Genomic DNA, 11,682 nt, shown 5'->3' on the forward strand with positions numbered 1-11,682 from the left:
ATATGTTACAGGCAAATTGCTTAACCATGTGACAATCAGACTATATGTGGTCTTCCGCATTAGTCTTTGATGTGAATTTCGTGTTCAATTAGCTAAATACCAGTGTTTTTGCTACGGATAAATGTAAATTATATGCATGCACTTGTCTATATAAATAAACTTGATTTTACGGATGATTAGATAATCACAAATTAAAATGTAGAATCACTAGCTATCTTCTAATAATATGGAAGTATACATAAGGAGATGTCGGTAAGAAAAATATAAAAATAGAGTTCGTAGGTGGTAGAGTCAGTTTCCACCACCACTGCCTTATTTTAGAGGGTAAATTAGGACTCATATTAGTCAATGACATGTGGGTTAGGATGGCATATTTTAAATTTTGCAAAATTATAATGGCATGGTTCCAATTTTCCCTATTTTGGGTAGAAGAGTATATATAGATATAGATATTGATAGATTAATATTATGGCTATTTTCGCAAAGTGAAAATCATGGGGATAGTGCGAAATTATCAAAACATATTATTGATATTGACTAATGTTGTCCTGTATATTGGAGAATCGTTGCTGAAAGTAAACAAAAATATATATTGAAAAAAATAGAAAAGCTGAAACAGAGAAAATATATGTGGAGCACCTTTTCTATATTTTTTTGTCAAGATTTATTTCAGATGATAGAAGTTGCATGAAAAGGTTATGACCTAGAGTTATAGCAGATTCTTTATATAAGCAATTCAGATTGGTTCCCATTACACATTCAAATCATCCAACTTTTGCAGTCATTATATAGATATATATCATCGAAGTTAGGATGCTCTTGTAACCACTCACATTTTACAACAAGAAAAGGTAACTTCATGTTGGTTTATTAATACTTTGTTTATTATTTAGATATATTGGAACGTATTAATTATAGGTAAAACAGCTCTTCGATCCATTGCCACCTAGCAACCAACATATTTATTATTTTTTAACCTTTTTAATTTTTATTTTAAAAATCTCATCCAGAACTTATTTTCAGATTGCAATCTTTCCGCCATGTCAGTCAGATTGAGATGACAAAACAATGTTCACACATCGATTTGATTGGCACAAAGTTATTTGTCACGTCGGCCTAGTTAGCATGATAGCGCTGGCTGTGTTTATATTGGCCTAAAGTTTAGAATATGGTTGAAATTGGAGACAATGTGAAAAGTTATGTGTGTATGAAATGTTTGATGTGATGGAAAGTTGTAAGTTTGGAAGAAAACTTTGGAACTAAACACTCCTATTGTTTTGTTCACTACGAGTGGTATGATAGTGTTGTTTTGTCACGTCATATGCGATGGCGGGGCTAAAATCGATTAAGTTTGGGAGGTTAATTTTTAAAATTAAAAAATAGAAATGTTTAAAAAAATATTAAAGATTCCACACTCTTATATACTACATCAATTCTCTGTAAAAAAAATGAATTGGTTCTTTATGGGATATGGGATGGAGGGAGTAGCTAGTCAGTAGTCACAATATGGACGGTGTATGTACAGGCCTAGCTGGCGTGATAAGATCACTCGTAATTAATTCTACAAACCCAACTGTGCCTACACACAACTTAATTCTGAACTACCTCCCGTTCCAGAAAGAACCGATTTGTAGAGGGGATCGTTTGTCCCAGAAAGAATCGATTTCTGCACGCAAACCTTCACTGACTTGCAGGTGAGAAAATCCACCTGTTCACGCAAAGCTTCTCTCCTCTCTGTTTTCTCTCGCCTAGTACTCTCTATCTCGTTCAAAAGATGCTCTCTGCCCTGTCAGAAGAGAGTACTTGTGCAAAAAAGAAGGTATTTTTATTGGAGAGATAGAATGAATCGTGTACTTGTACTTGGGATAGAGGGAGTAATCATCACGAGAACTGTACTAAGTCCAACCAAAACGGTTGACTCACTCACAGTAACGCAGCCATGGTCTAACTGCCGCCGTCCACAAATATAAATACTTTTTTTTCTTTTCCAAATAACGGATGAAGAAAAATAAAATCATTATACTTTTATAGATAATGATAAGAAAAATAAGATCATTATATCTCTTACTAAAGGGAGGATTGAGAAGGGAGAAGGTTGTTGGGGGTAAGATTGAGTGAAAAAAATATTATCAATACATATTATAAACTAAAAATCAATTAAACATTTTTACGTACCACTCCTAAGCCATGTGGCAAAGTAATAAATTTTAAAAATATAAAAATAGTAAAAAACTAAAACATCTATCTACTGATTTTAATTAAATGGTGGGTTAAATAAAAAAATCACCTCTCCAACCAATATATTAGAACTATAATAATCAAGACAAAATTTACTATAGAACACCCAAAAAAGTGTAATTAGTTGTGAGACATTGTAAAGAAGTGAATTTGCTCGAGCACACTCTAAAAGTATGTTAATTTGCTATAGGATACTGGACGTATTAGAATATAATATCCAATCAATTAATAAGAGAGAATCCGTATAAAATGACCGTTTTGCCCATACCTCTGTCTTCCTTCTAGTCTTCGCCCGACACTGCACGCTGCTATTCCAAGATGAGAACCTCGTGTGCATGTATCACAACATGGGGCAGGGTGCCTTCAGCCGCCCAACGTGGTTGACGATGGACGCACGGAAGCTCATCGATATGCCCGTCGCTAGGGTGAGCCACGGCGCGCGTGGGTGGCATGCGGTTCGTGGCGTGCAAGCCAGAGAGCGGCGTGGTCACGCAAATGGAGGCGCTCGCGACGGCCAACACACCATGCCTATGTGCGTGACGACGAGCGGCGCGCGGGGTGTGCCTCGATTGCGCGGAGCCGTGCGGGTGCACGGGGCAGCTCGCCGACGCATTTGATTTGGTTTGGTGTTTATTCTTCTTTTGAGAAGCATCGGAAGAACACTATGAAAAGAGAGAAGAAGATAATGGCAAAATTATTATTTGATGTGGTTTCTCTCTTATCAATTGGGTGAATATTATATTTTAATGTGTCCGGTGTCTTGCAGCTAATTACCTTACTTTTAAAGTGTCCTTAGACAAATTAACGTTTCTATGATGTCCCACAGCAAATTACATATTTTTTCTGTCCTGTAGTAAATTTTGCCACTAATTAGTGCCGACTAATCGTTCTCATCTGACCTTATTACATACGTACCTACCCAAAAGAAGGCATTACCGACCTCCCTCCTTGTTAGGATCTTTTTATTTTAAACCTATTCTAGTTTTATCTAAAAAAATAAACTCCCACAAAACTATTTCCAAATATCAACCTTTCAGCCACACTCAGTACAATATTGCCACAACAGTCTTACTAGATTATCATAGTACTACCTCCGTTTTATATATTATAAAACTTTCTAGCATTGCTTACATTCATATATATGTGTGTGCTTAGATTCATTAACATCTATATAAATGTGAGCAATGCAACAAACTCTTATAACCTGAAACGGAGTGGTTATAAAACAGAGGGAGTATATATATTTGGTCACGTTCTGACTGGCGTGACATTGTGGTTTCGCCATGCCATCCTGATTGGTTAGCGTGATAGTATTATTTTATCACGTCAGAAGAGATAGCATGGTCAAAAGGTTCGGATTTTATTATTGAAAAGATTAAAAAAATAAAAACTTCTCTCGACCTGTGCTTGTATATAAATGTGCTTACTTAAAAAAACAAAGCCCCATAAAATATATCATGCCAAGCGCTATCTTATATAATAAAAGTATTCACTAAATGTCAAGAAAAGAAAATTAACAACATAGATTATATAAAAATGCATAGCTAAATTCATTCATTTTTCAAGGTGATTCCCCTTCAACTCTATTGCCATCTCCCTTTAGTGAGAAAAATAATCTTAAATATTAAAATCTATCACTATTGAATTTTCACTTAAACCGATATACCCACTATTTATTTACGTACATGCAACAACACTACCAACCACCCCACCCCCCACAAAAAAGAAAAGCCTACTTCCTCTCCTCTGTGTTTTATATGGAAGTTGACTAGATGAAAATAATAGTATATATGTAAATAAATAATATTATGAAACCATATATATAATTTCTAATTTGTTTGAATAGCAATATTTGTCACTGCTAAAAAGACAATTTAAGACGCATATTAACTTTAACTTTATTTAGAAAATGTGGCACACGGGCATGATATATTAGAAAATTACAATCTAGATTACTCTTATCATATACTCCCGCCATGTGAGAAACTCTTATCATATACTCCCGCCGTGTGAGAATGTAAGAACCTAGTGGATAGAACATATTCTATTACTACGAATCTAGACAGTTCCTATATCTAGATTTGCAATGTACTATGATGCTTTTCATACAGTACCAGGTTCTTATATTCTCAGATGGAGGGAGTATTAATCTACAAACACGCATAGCTAAATTAGATTCATAATACACGAAAAAAAATATCAAATCAACGTAACTTTTAAATTATATATCCAATATATGCCCACTAATTCATCAAATGAATCAAGTAATAGATACGGATTTTTCTTTACCAATTATTTTTGGCGAGACAATCAAAAAATCTGGTGACACTATAACAATAATTCTCAATGAGGTGCAAGCTAACACTAGTGGAGAAACCATCTTTGGTCGGTCGACCCAAATCCACACTAGTCCTGGTTTTCCATTAAAAACCGGGACAAAAAATGATCTTTAGTCCCGGTTGGTTCCATGTCAGACCGTGTCAGGCGCCTAGGATCTTTAGTCCCGGTTTGTAATACCAACCGGGACTAAAGATCTAACTTTAGTCCTGATTGGTGTTACTAACCGGAATAAAAATTAACACGTAGTATATAATCTCTATTACTTATCCTCTTCTCTCTTCCACACAACAAACTCTCTCTATCTCTTTTTTTCCTCTCTAACTCCCTATCTCTTTCTCCTGCCTTATCTCTTTCCTTTTCGGATTAAGTGAGAGCGAGAGCGGGCCGGCCGGGCGGCAGCTGGCACGGCGGCGCGGAGGGCCGCGCGGCGGCCTATGCGGGCGGTGCGGCGGCGCGAAGGGCCGCGTGGCGGAGGGCCGTGCGGCGGTGGCCGGCCGGCGCAGAGAGGAGGTGGCAGCGACCGGCCGGCGCCTCTATGGGTTTTTTTTTTTAGAATTTGTGATTTATTGCATGATCCTGTGATGTATTTGATTTGTGTGTGATATGAACTTGTGATGTATTTGCGATGAATTTTGTAGAACTTGTGATGTAATTTGATTTGTGTGTAATTGTTTTTAGAATTTGTGATGTATTTGATTTGTGTGTATAAGTAACTTTAAGATTTGTGATGTGGATTTGGGATGTTACTTTGATTTGGGATTTGGGATTTAATTTGGGGACATACATACGACTTTGATTCGGGAGAAAATAAAAAAGAAAAAAAAAGAAGAAAGGGGACCATCTGGACTGTTGTTATCCCCTCTTTAGTCCCAGTTGGTAACACCAGTCGGGATGGTTGGTGTTACGAACACCAACCGGGATGGTTGGTGTTACCAACCGGGACTAAAGATCGATCTTTAGTCCTGGTTATATCACCCGGGACTAAAGATAACGTTCTTTTCCCGGATTTGTAGTCCCGGTTGGATAACCGGGACTAAAGGGGGTTACGAACCGGAAGGAAAGAAGGTTTCTCCACCAGTGTAATGTAGGTGTCCTTTGGGTGTGTCTATATGGATCCTGAGAGCAAGGATAATGGTAGAGCTCACTTCCTACTATTACCCTATCTTAAAGCCAACACATATATACGTACACACACATAATTAAATATATATATAATAGATAAGCTATAAGGTTAGCTTCAATTTTTTTACATAAAAAAAGGGTGGGTTTCAATTTTTCTTCTCCTCACACTTTTTCTCACTTATACATTTGATTAATGTATTTGTCTTGAGCTAGCTCTTACATGAGAGAGCTAACACTCTTAATTTTTTCTTACCTCTTAGCTCCACATAACCTTACAGTAAAAGTTTATAGCTCGTTATTATCCTTGCTTGAGCGAGTGTGTAAATGCTGATCTCGAGGAGCATGGTGATGGTGAAGCCGGCAGGCATGCGCTTAATCTGCTGGTCGGTAGGGGCACATCAACGTCCATATATGCTGGAGCCCGGGCTTCATGGCATCGGAAAAAGTGAGGCAAGCCAATGCTGAGACCTTGTTTGGTGTATCTATGAGGAGCTTGAGCAGGTATATGAGGGCAGGGAGTGTGTCTTGCACAAACCAAGGCTTCATGACATTGTAGAAAAGAAAAGGCCTGGGCAATTGCTGTCGGATTTTACTGGGTGCAGGATCATACTTAATCTCAATATGGTGTTATCCTATTAGGTGAAAATAGTGGTATTTCCATAATATTTTTTTATAGATTTACACAGAAGTGAGAGAACGAAGCTTTCCATGTATGGAGTGGATATGATTCTTTTTATCGTATACTTAATTGGTACCTAGTTCACTTTGGTGATATAGATGCAATTTCACCACAACAATAATAAGTACCACTTCCATCCCATGATATAAGGTGCCCCGATTCTTTAAAAAAGTAAATATTGTATATATTTTTTACTAACCGTTAAACTGATGATGTATACATTGATGACTTATTATTAGATTCGTTTTCGAAACTAATTTTAGAACATGTTACATTCATATTTGTTGCTAATATATTATAAAAGAAATGCATGGTAAAAAAGTAAAGCATTGGAAAAACTTTATATTTTAAGACGAGTGGAGTGGTGGTGGTCAGTGGTGGTTTATGATTGTATCTCATAGAATTAAATTAGAAAATATACATTTTTTTTCAATATTTTGCGTTTATATACATGCATGCAAAATATTTGCACAAATATACCTCCTTCGTACGATGTGAACGCGGGACGGAGGTGGTGCCGCGCTTCCATTATGCGGGACCCGCGGTCGCGCAGCACGGCCGTGCGGCACCGCTCGCTCCCCTAGCCCGGGAGAGCGGCAGCGTGGTAGAGGCAGCTGCCCATGGTCGAGGCGACCGCCTCCGCGGCGGGCGGGACCGGATCGGTCGCGCGACACCATGGCGCGGGACCGTGCCGGTCGAGCAACACCGTCCCGTCCCGTCCCGCGTGTGCGCGTGTCGCGGTTGACGTGCCATGCAAGCATCACCTGTCGAGCACGCATGCAGGCAGTTGATCCAGTCAAATCCCACAATACATAGGCACTAGCTTAGGGGTGTGTTCGGCACCTCCATTTTCCAACCCAATCTCTCTCATTTTCCACTCGCACGCTTTTCAAACGGCTAAACGGTGTGTTTTTAAAGAAGTTTCTGCGAAATTTGCTTAAAAAATTCAAATTAATCTATTTTTTAAAAAAATTAGCTAATGCTTAATTAATCACGCGCTAATGGACTGCTCCGTTTCCGCTCTTTCCTAGTTGGGAACCTATACTAGCAAACACACCCTAGGCCCTGTTTAAATCCCACCCTAAAATTTTTCACCATGTTACATCAAACGTTTGAACACCTTCATAAAGTATTAAATATAAGCTAAAAAAATAACTAATTGCACAGATTGTCACAATTTATGAGACAAATCTTTTAAACCTAATTACTCCATGATTTAACAATGTGGTACTATAGTAAATATTTGCTAATGACGGATTAATTAGGTTTAATAAATCCCCTAAGCTAGTGCCTATGTATTGTGGGGTTTGATTGGATCAACTTCCTGCATGCGACCATGCGTGCTTGACAGGTGATGCTTGCATGGCGCGCGTCGACCGCGACACGCACACGCGGGGGACGGGACGGGATGGGATGGTGCTGCGCGCCATGGTGCCGCGCGACCGGATCGGTCCCGCGCATCGGCGCCGTGCGACCGCCTCAGCACCGCGTGCAGCCGTCCTCCACCACGCTGCCGCTCTCCCGGGCTGCGGGAGCGAGCGGTGCCGCACGGCCGTGCTGCGACAACGCCTCGGTCCCGCGTTTCCATTATGCGGAGGAGGTATATTTGTGCAAATATTTTACATACATGTATATAAACGTAAAATATTGAAAAACAATGTATATTTTCAAATTTAATTCGTATCTCATATGCATTCTTGTTATTTGATAGATAAATATATGTCGGGAGTAGACACTACTACAAAATATTAAATAGATACCAACACTATATAGATGTCGGTCACTATAGGTGCTGGATGTGGTAAAACCAGCACCTACAGTGCCTTTCCTACCCATGCACCCACCAGCCCGCCAAAATGCTTAAGAATTAGCATCTTTATCTCTTAATAGGTGCCTTCTTTTTTTCAAAAAAAGGCAGCCTTTTGCCCCTGTCAGAGATAGATGCCGATTTTAATTTAAATCCGACATCTTTTAGTTGGCGTGGGGCCCACCCAATAACCAGCATCTCTATGGTAAAAGGAATAGCTGCCGGTTTTTTAAAAACGACACCTACAATATATTATATATTATAGCTACCGGTTTTTTAAAAAACCGACACCTCGTAAAACCGAGCCAAGCCGCATGCTCTATCTCGCACGGTTTTTTTTAAGCCGTTCTTATCCTCCCATACCACCGACGCGCTCTCTCTCTCGTGCACCGATGCTCTCTCTTCCTTCTCTTTCTTCTCCTCTTCTCGTCCTCCTCATCTCTTGCATGCGTCGGCGGTGGCCCAGCAGTGGAGGCGGCAGCGGCGCCTCCCCTCTGCCAAATCCGCTAGGCAGGGGAGGCGGCAGAGGTAGCGGCGCGAGGTGCGGCGGTGCCCTCCGCTAGATCTGGCCGGAGGCAGAGGCGGGCAGTGGCAGGAGGTGTGGTGGCGTCTCCCCTCCGCCAGATCTGGTCGGGAGGGGAGGTGCCGGCTTGGCGCATGGTGCAGCGGCAGCAGGAGGCAGGTCGTGGTGGGAGGGAAGGCCGCGGTGGTGGCTTCGGACGGAGGAGGCAGCGACAAAAGAATCGGGTAACATGTTCTTCTTTTTTCTCACGTGTTCTTGTTCTTGTTCATGCAAAAGAATCGAGTTGAAGGAATTGAGATTTTGTTCTTGTTCTTGTTCTTGTTTAGGTGAATTGGGTGTGTTCTTGTTCATGTGAATTGGCCGGGGTGAAAGGGAGCTGCTCGGCTCGATGCATTAGTTCGGATGCATTGAGCCTGCTTTTTTTTTATTCGTGAAACTTTAAAGATGCTGGTTCTAAAACATTAAAAACCGACATCTTTACCCATATAGATGCTGGTTCTAAAATCGGCACCGATGACCAAAGTTATCCGTGTCGCCTCCATGATGCTGTTTGGACAAACAGGCACCTAAGGGGGTTCCCAAATGGCACCGATTAGCTATCCTAGTGAGAGTGAGTATTTCATATATAGATCCAAGGGCATGACCTATTTTATAGCACAATTCTTTTTTTTCAACGATTATAGTGAGATAATTAGTAATGAAAATTTATGAACTACTTTACAGTCTATATCATTATTCTCCCTCCGTTTAATATTATAAGTCGTTTATTTTTCTCCTCGTCAAACTTCTTTAAGTTTGAACAAATTTTTGGAAAAATATAGTTGTATTTTCAACGCAAAACAAACTATTATCAAAATATATTCAATGTTAGATTAATGAAACTAATTCGATATTTTAGATGTTGTTATTTTTTTATAAACTTGTTGAAACTTAATAAAGTTTGATTATGACTTATAATATGAAATGGAGGGTGTACAAAATAAAAAGATGACCGTTCATTCGTGTGAGGTTTCTTCCTACTAGTTAATTAAATGATGGAAGCAGGTTGGGTGATATAAATGTGAAGTTCTCTATAATTGAAACAAATTGCAAATGCCTCATATATTAATGGAGCGAGGAAATTAATATATCTTTGTCGTCGGAATGAAAAGAATATTGGAAAATTGGTTTGACATTTAATGGTCTCATACAACTAGTGAAGAGAACCAGTACAAACAACCAATCTGGACCAGCTGCTGTGCCATCGTATGCACTGTCTAAATGACTTTTCACACAGCAAAAGCCATCAATATGTATACCCTCTTCCAACCGGCGACGATTAGTTGGTTCCTATTGTTTTCTATGCACAGTAGACATATTCATGTTCGTCGCTTGTGTTGTGTGTTCCTTCACGGCTGCTCCCTTTCTTAGACACGGTCACCGTTAATCGGTGATACGTCGCTGTCAAGGACGACGGTCGGAAGGCATATGGAATACCCAGCTGTTGTTAACTAATCCCTCTATCTGAAAATATTTGTCGTCGTTGATTTTTTTTAAAATGTTTGACCGTTCATTTTATTAAATTTAAGTAATTATTAATTCTTTTTCTATCATTTGATTCATTGTTAAATATACTTTTATATATACATATAATTTTACATATTTCACAAAATTTTTTTGAATAAGACGAACGGTCAAACATGCTTAAAAATGCCAACGGCATCAAACATCTAGGGAAGAAGGGAGTACTTATTATATATGTGGCGAGAAACTAAATTTCAATTCACACTACTACACAAATATATATGTTTTCTGCATGAACACCCCTAGTGACGCTGATCCTGGCTGTGCCCTACGGGTGTTGGTGTCGCCGCTGCTGGCTCCACCGGCGGCTTGGCCTCCAGTGCAGCGACCTGAGCCTATGAATGCAAGCGTGGCAGGCAAGCGGGTTTTTTAGCAATAGTATTTTTTATCTCACTTCTACTTTATTTTTTCTTCTAAATTTTATAATATCATGTGGGAAATAAACTAGTAAGCGAGTTTTTGTGCGGGCTGAGCCACGATACCCCCGACCTCCTCATGGAGCTTCTTTATCCCAGCATCCAAGAATCCAACTTTACATCCCCTTGAGCGAACCCAGGATGTTGTTGATGTTGCTGGTGAGATCAAGCACCTGTTGATTCAAGCTCACCATCTCTTCCTCCACCGCCACCATTCTTTTTTGAGATTTGGCGCCGATTTAATTATTGCATGCAATTTTCTACAGGATCCGAACTCTCTGATACCAAATTGTCACGAACTTGTAACAATCACACGGCGTAACACCAACGTGAGCTCGAGATCACAATGGATTTTGGGGATTTGGGGAAGAATAACGTTGTCACGAGACACGCGCACACACACAGATCACGAAGGAGGTAGTTGGTTATGAGTTCTCTTCATTTATGCCTCCCTCACCGATAGGTGGGTCCTTCAATACAGGCCTGCACGCCACATACGCAAATGCAACCGCCAGTCCAGCACGGGACTCTTACCACATCCACGTACACAGCCCACAACAGGCCCACACAAACACACAATGCAGCCCAGCGGCCTAGAACGCTAATATCGCTCCATATCTCTACGACTCTTGATCCGAGCTCTTTGTTGTTATCAACTACTCGGCCGCCAGTGCATGGCTGTCCCCCACTCGAGAGAGGGATAGATTTGGTTGGCTCTACGAGGGAGTAGTCTGCCGAGGTTTGCAGAGGGGTACTTTTTTTTTTTTTTTGACCTGATGGTCCACTTATTTTGCTTCGCGGTAGTGGACTGGCAATTCTGATGCTTCAGTGATTCATTTTGGTGCCTTCAATTGGAAAAGAATAAATGCTTCTAAGTTAGGGGGTGTTTAGATCCATGTGTGTAAAGTTTTGGCGTGTCACATCAGATATTATATAGGATGTCTGTTGAAATTATAAGCACATAATGATTTAATTTATTCCATAAATAAATCAT

This window comes from Oryza glaberrima, chromosome 6 (assembly GCF_000147395.1).
Source record: "Oryza glaberrima chromosome 6, OglaRS2, whole genome shotgun sequence".
NCBI classification, from domain to species: domain Eukaryota; kingdom Viridiplantae; phylum Streptophyta; class Magnoliopsida; order Poales; family Poaceae; genus Oryza; species Oryza glaberrima.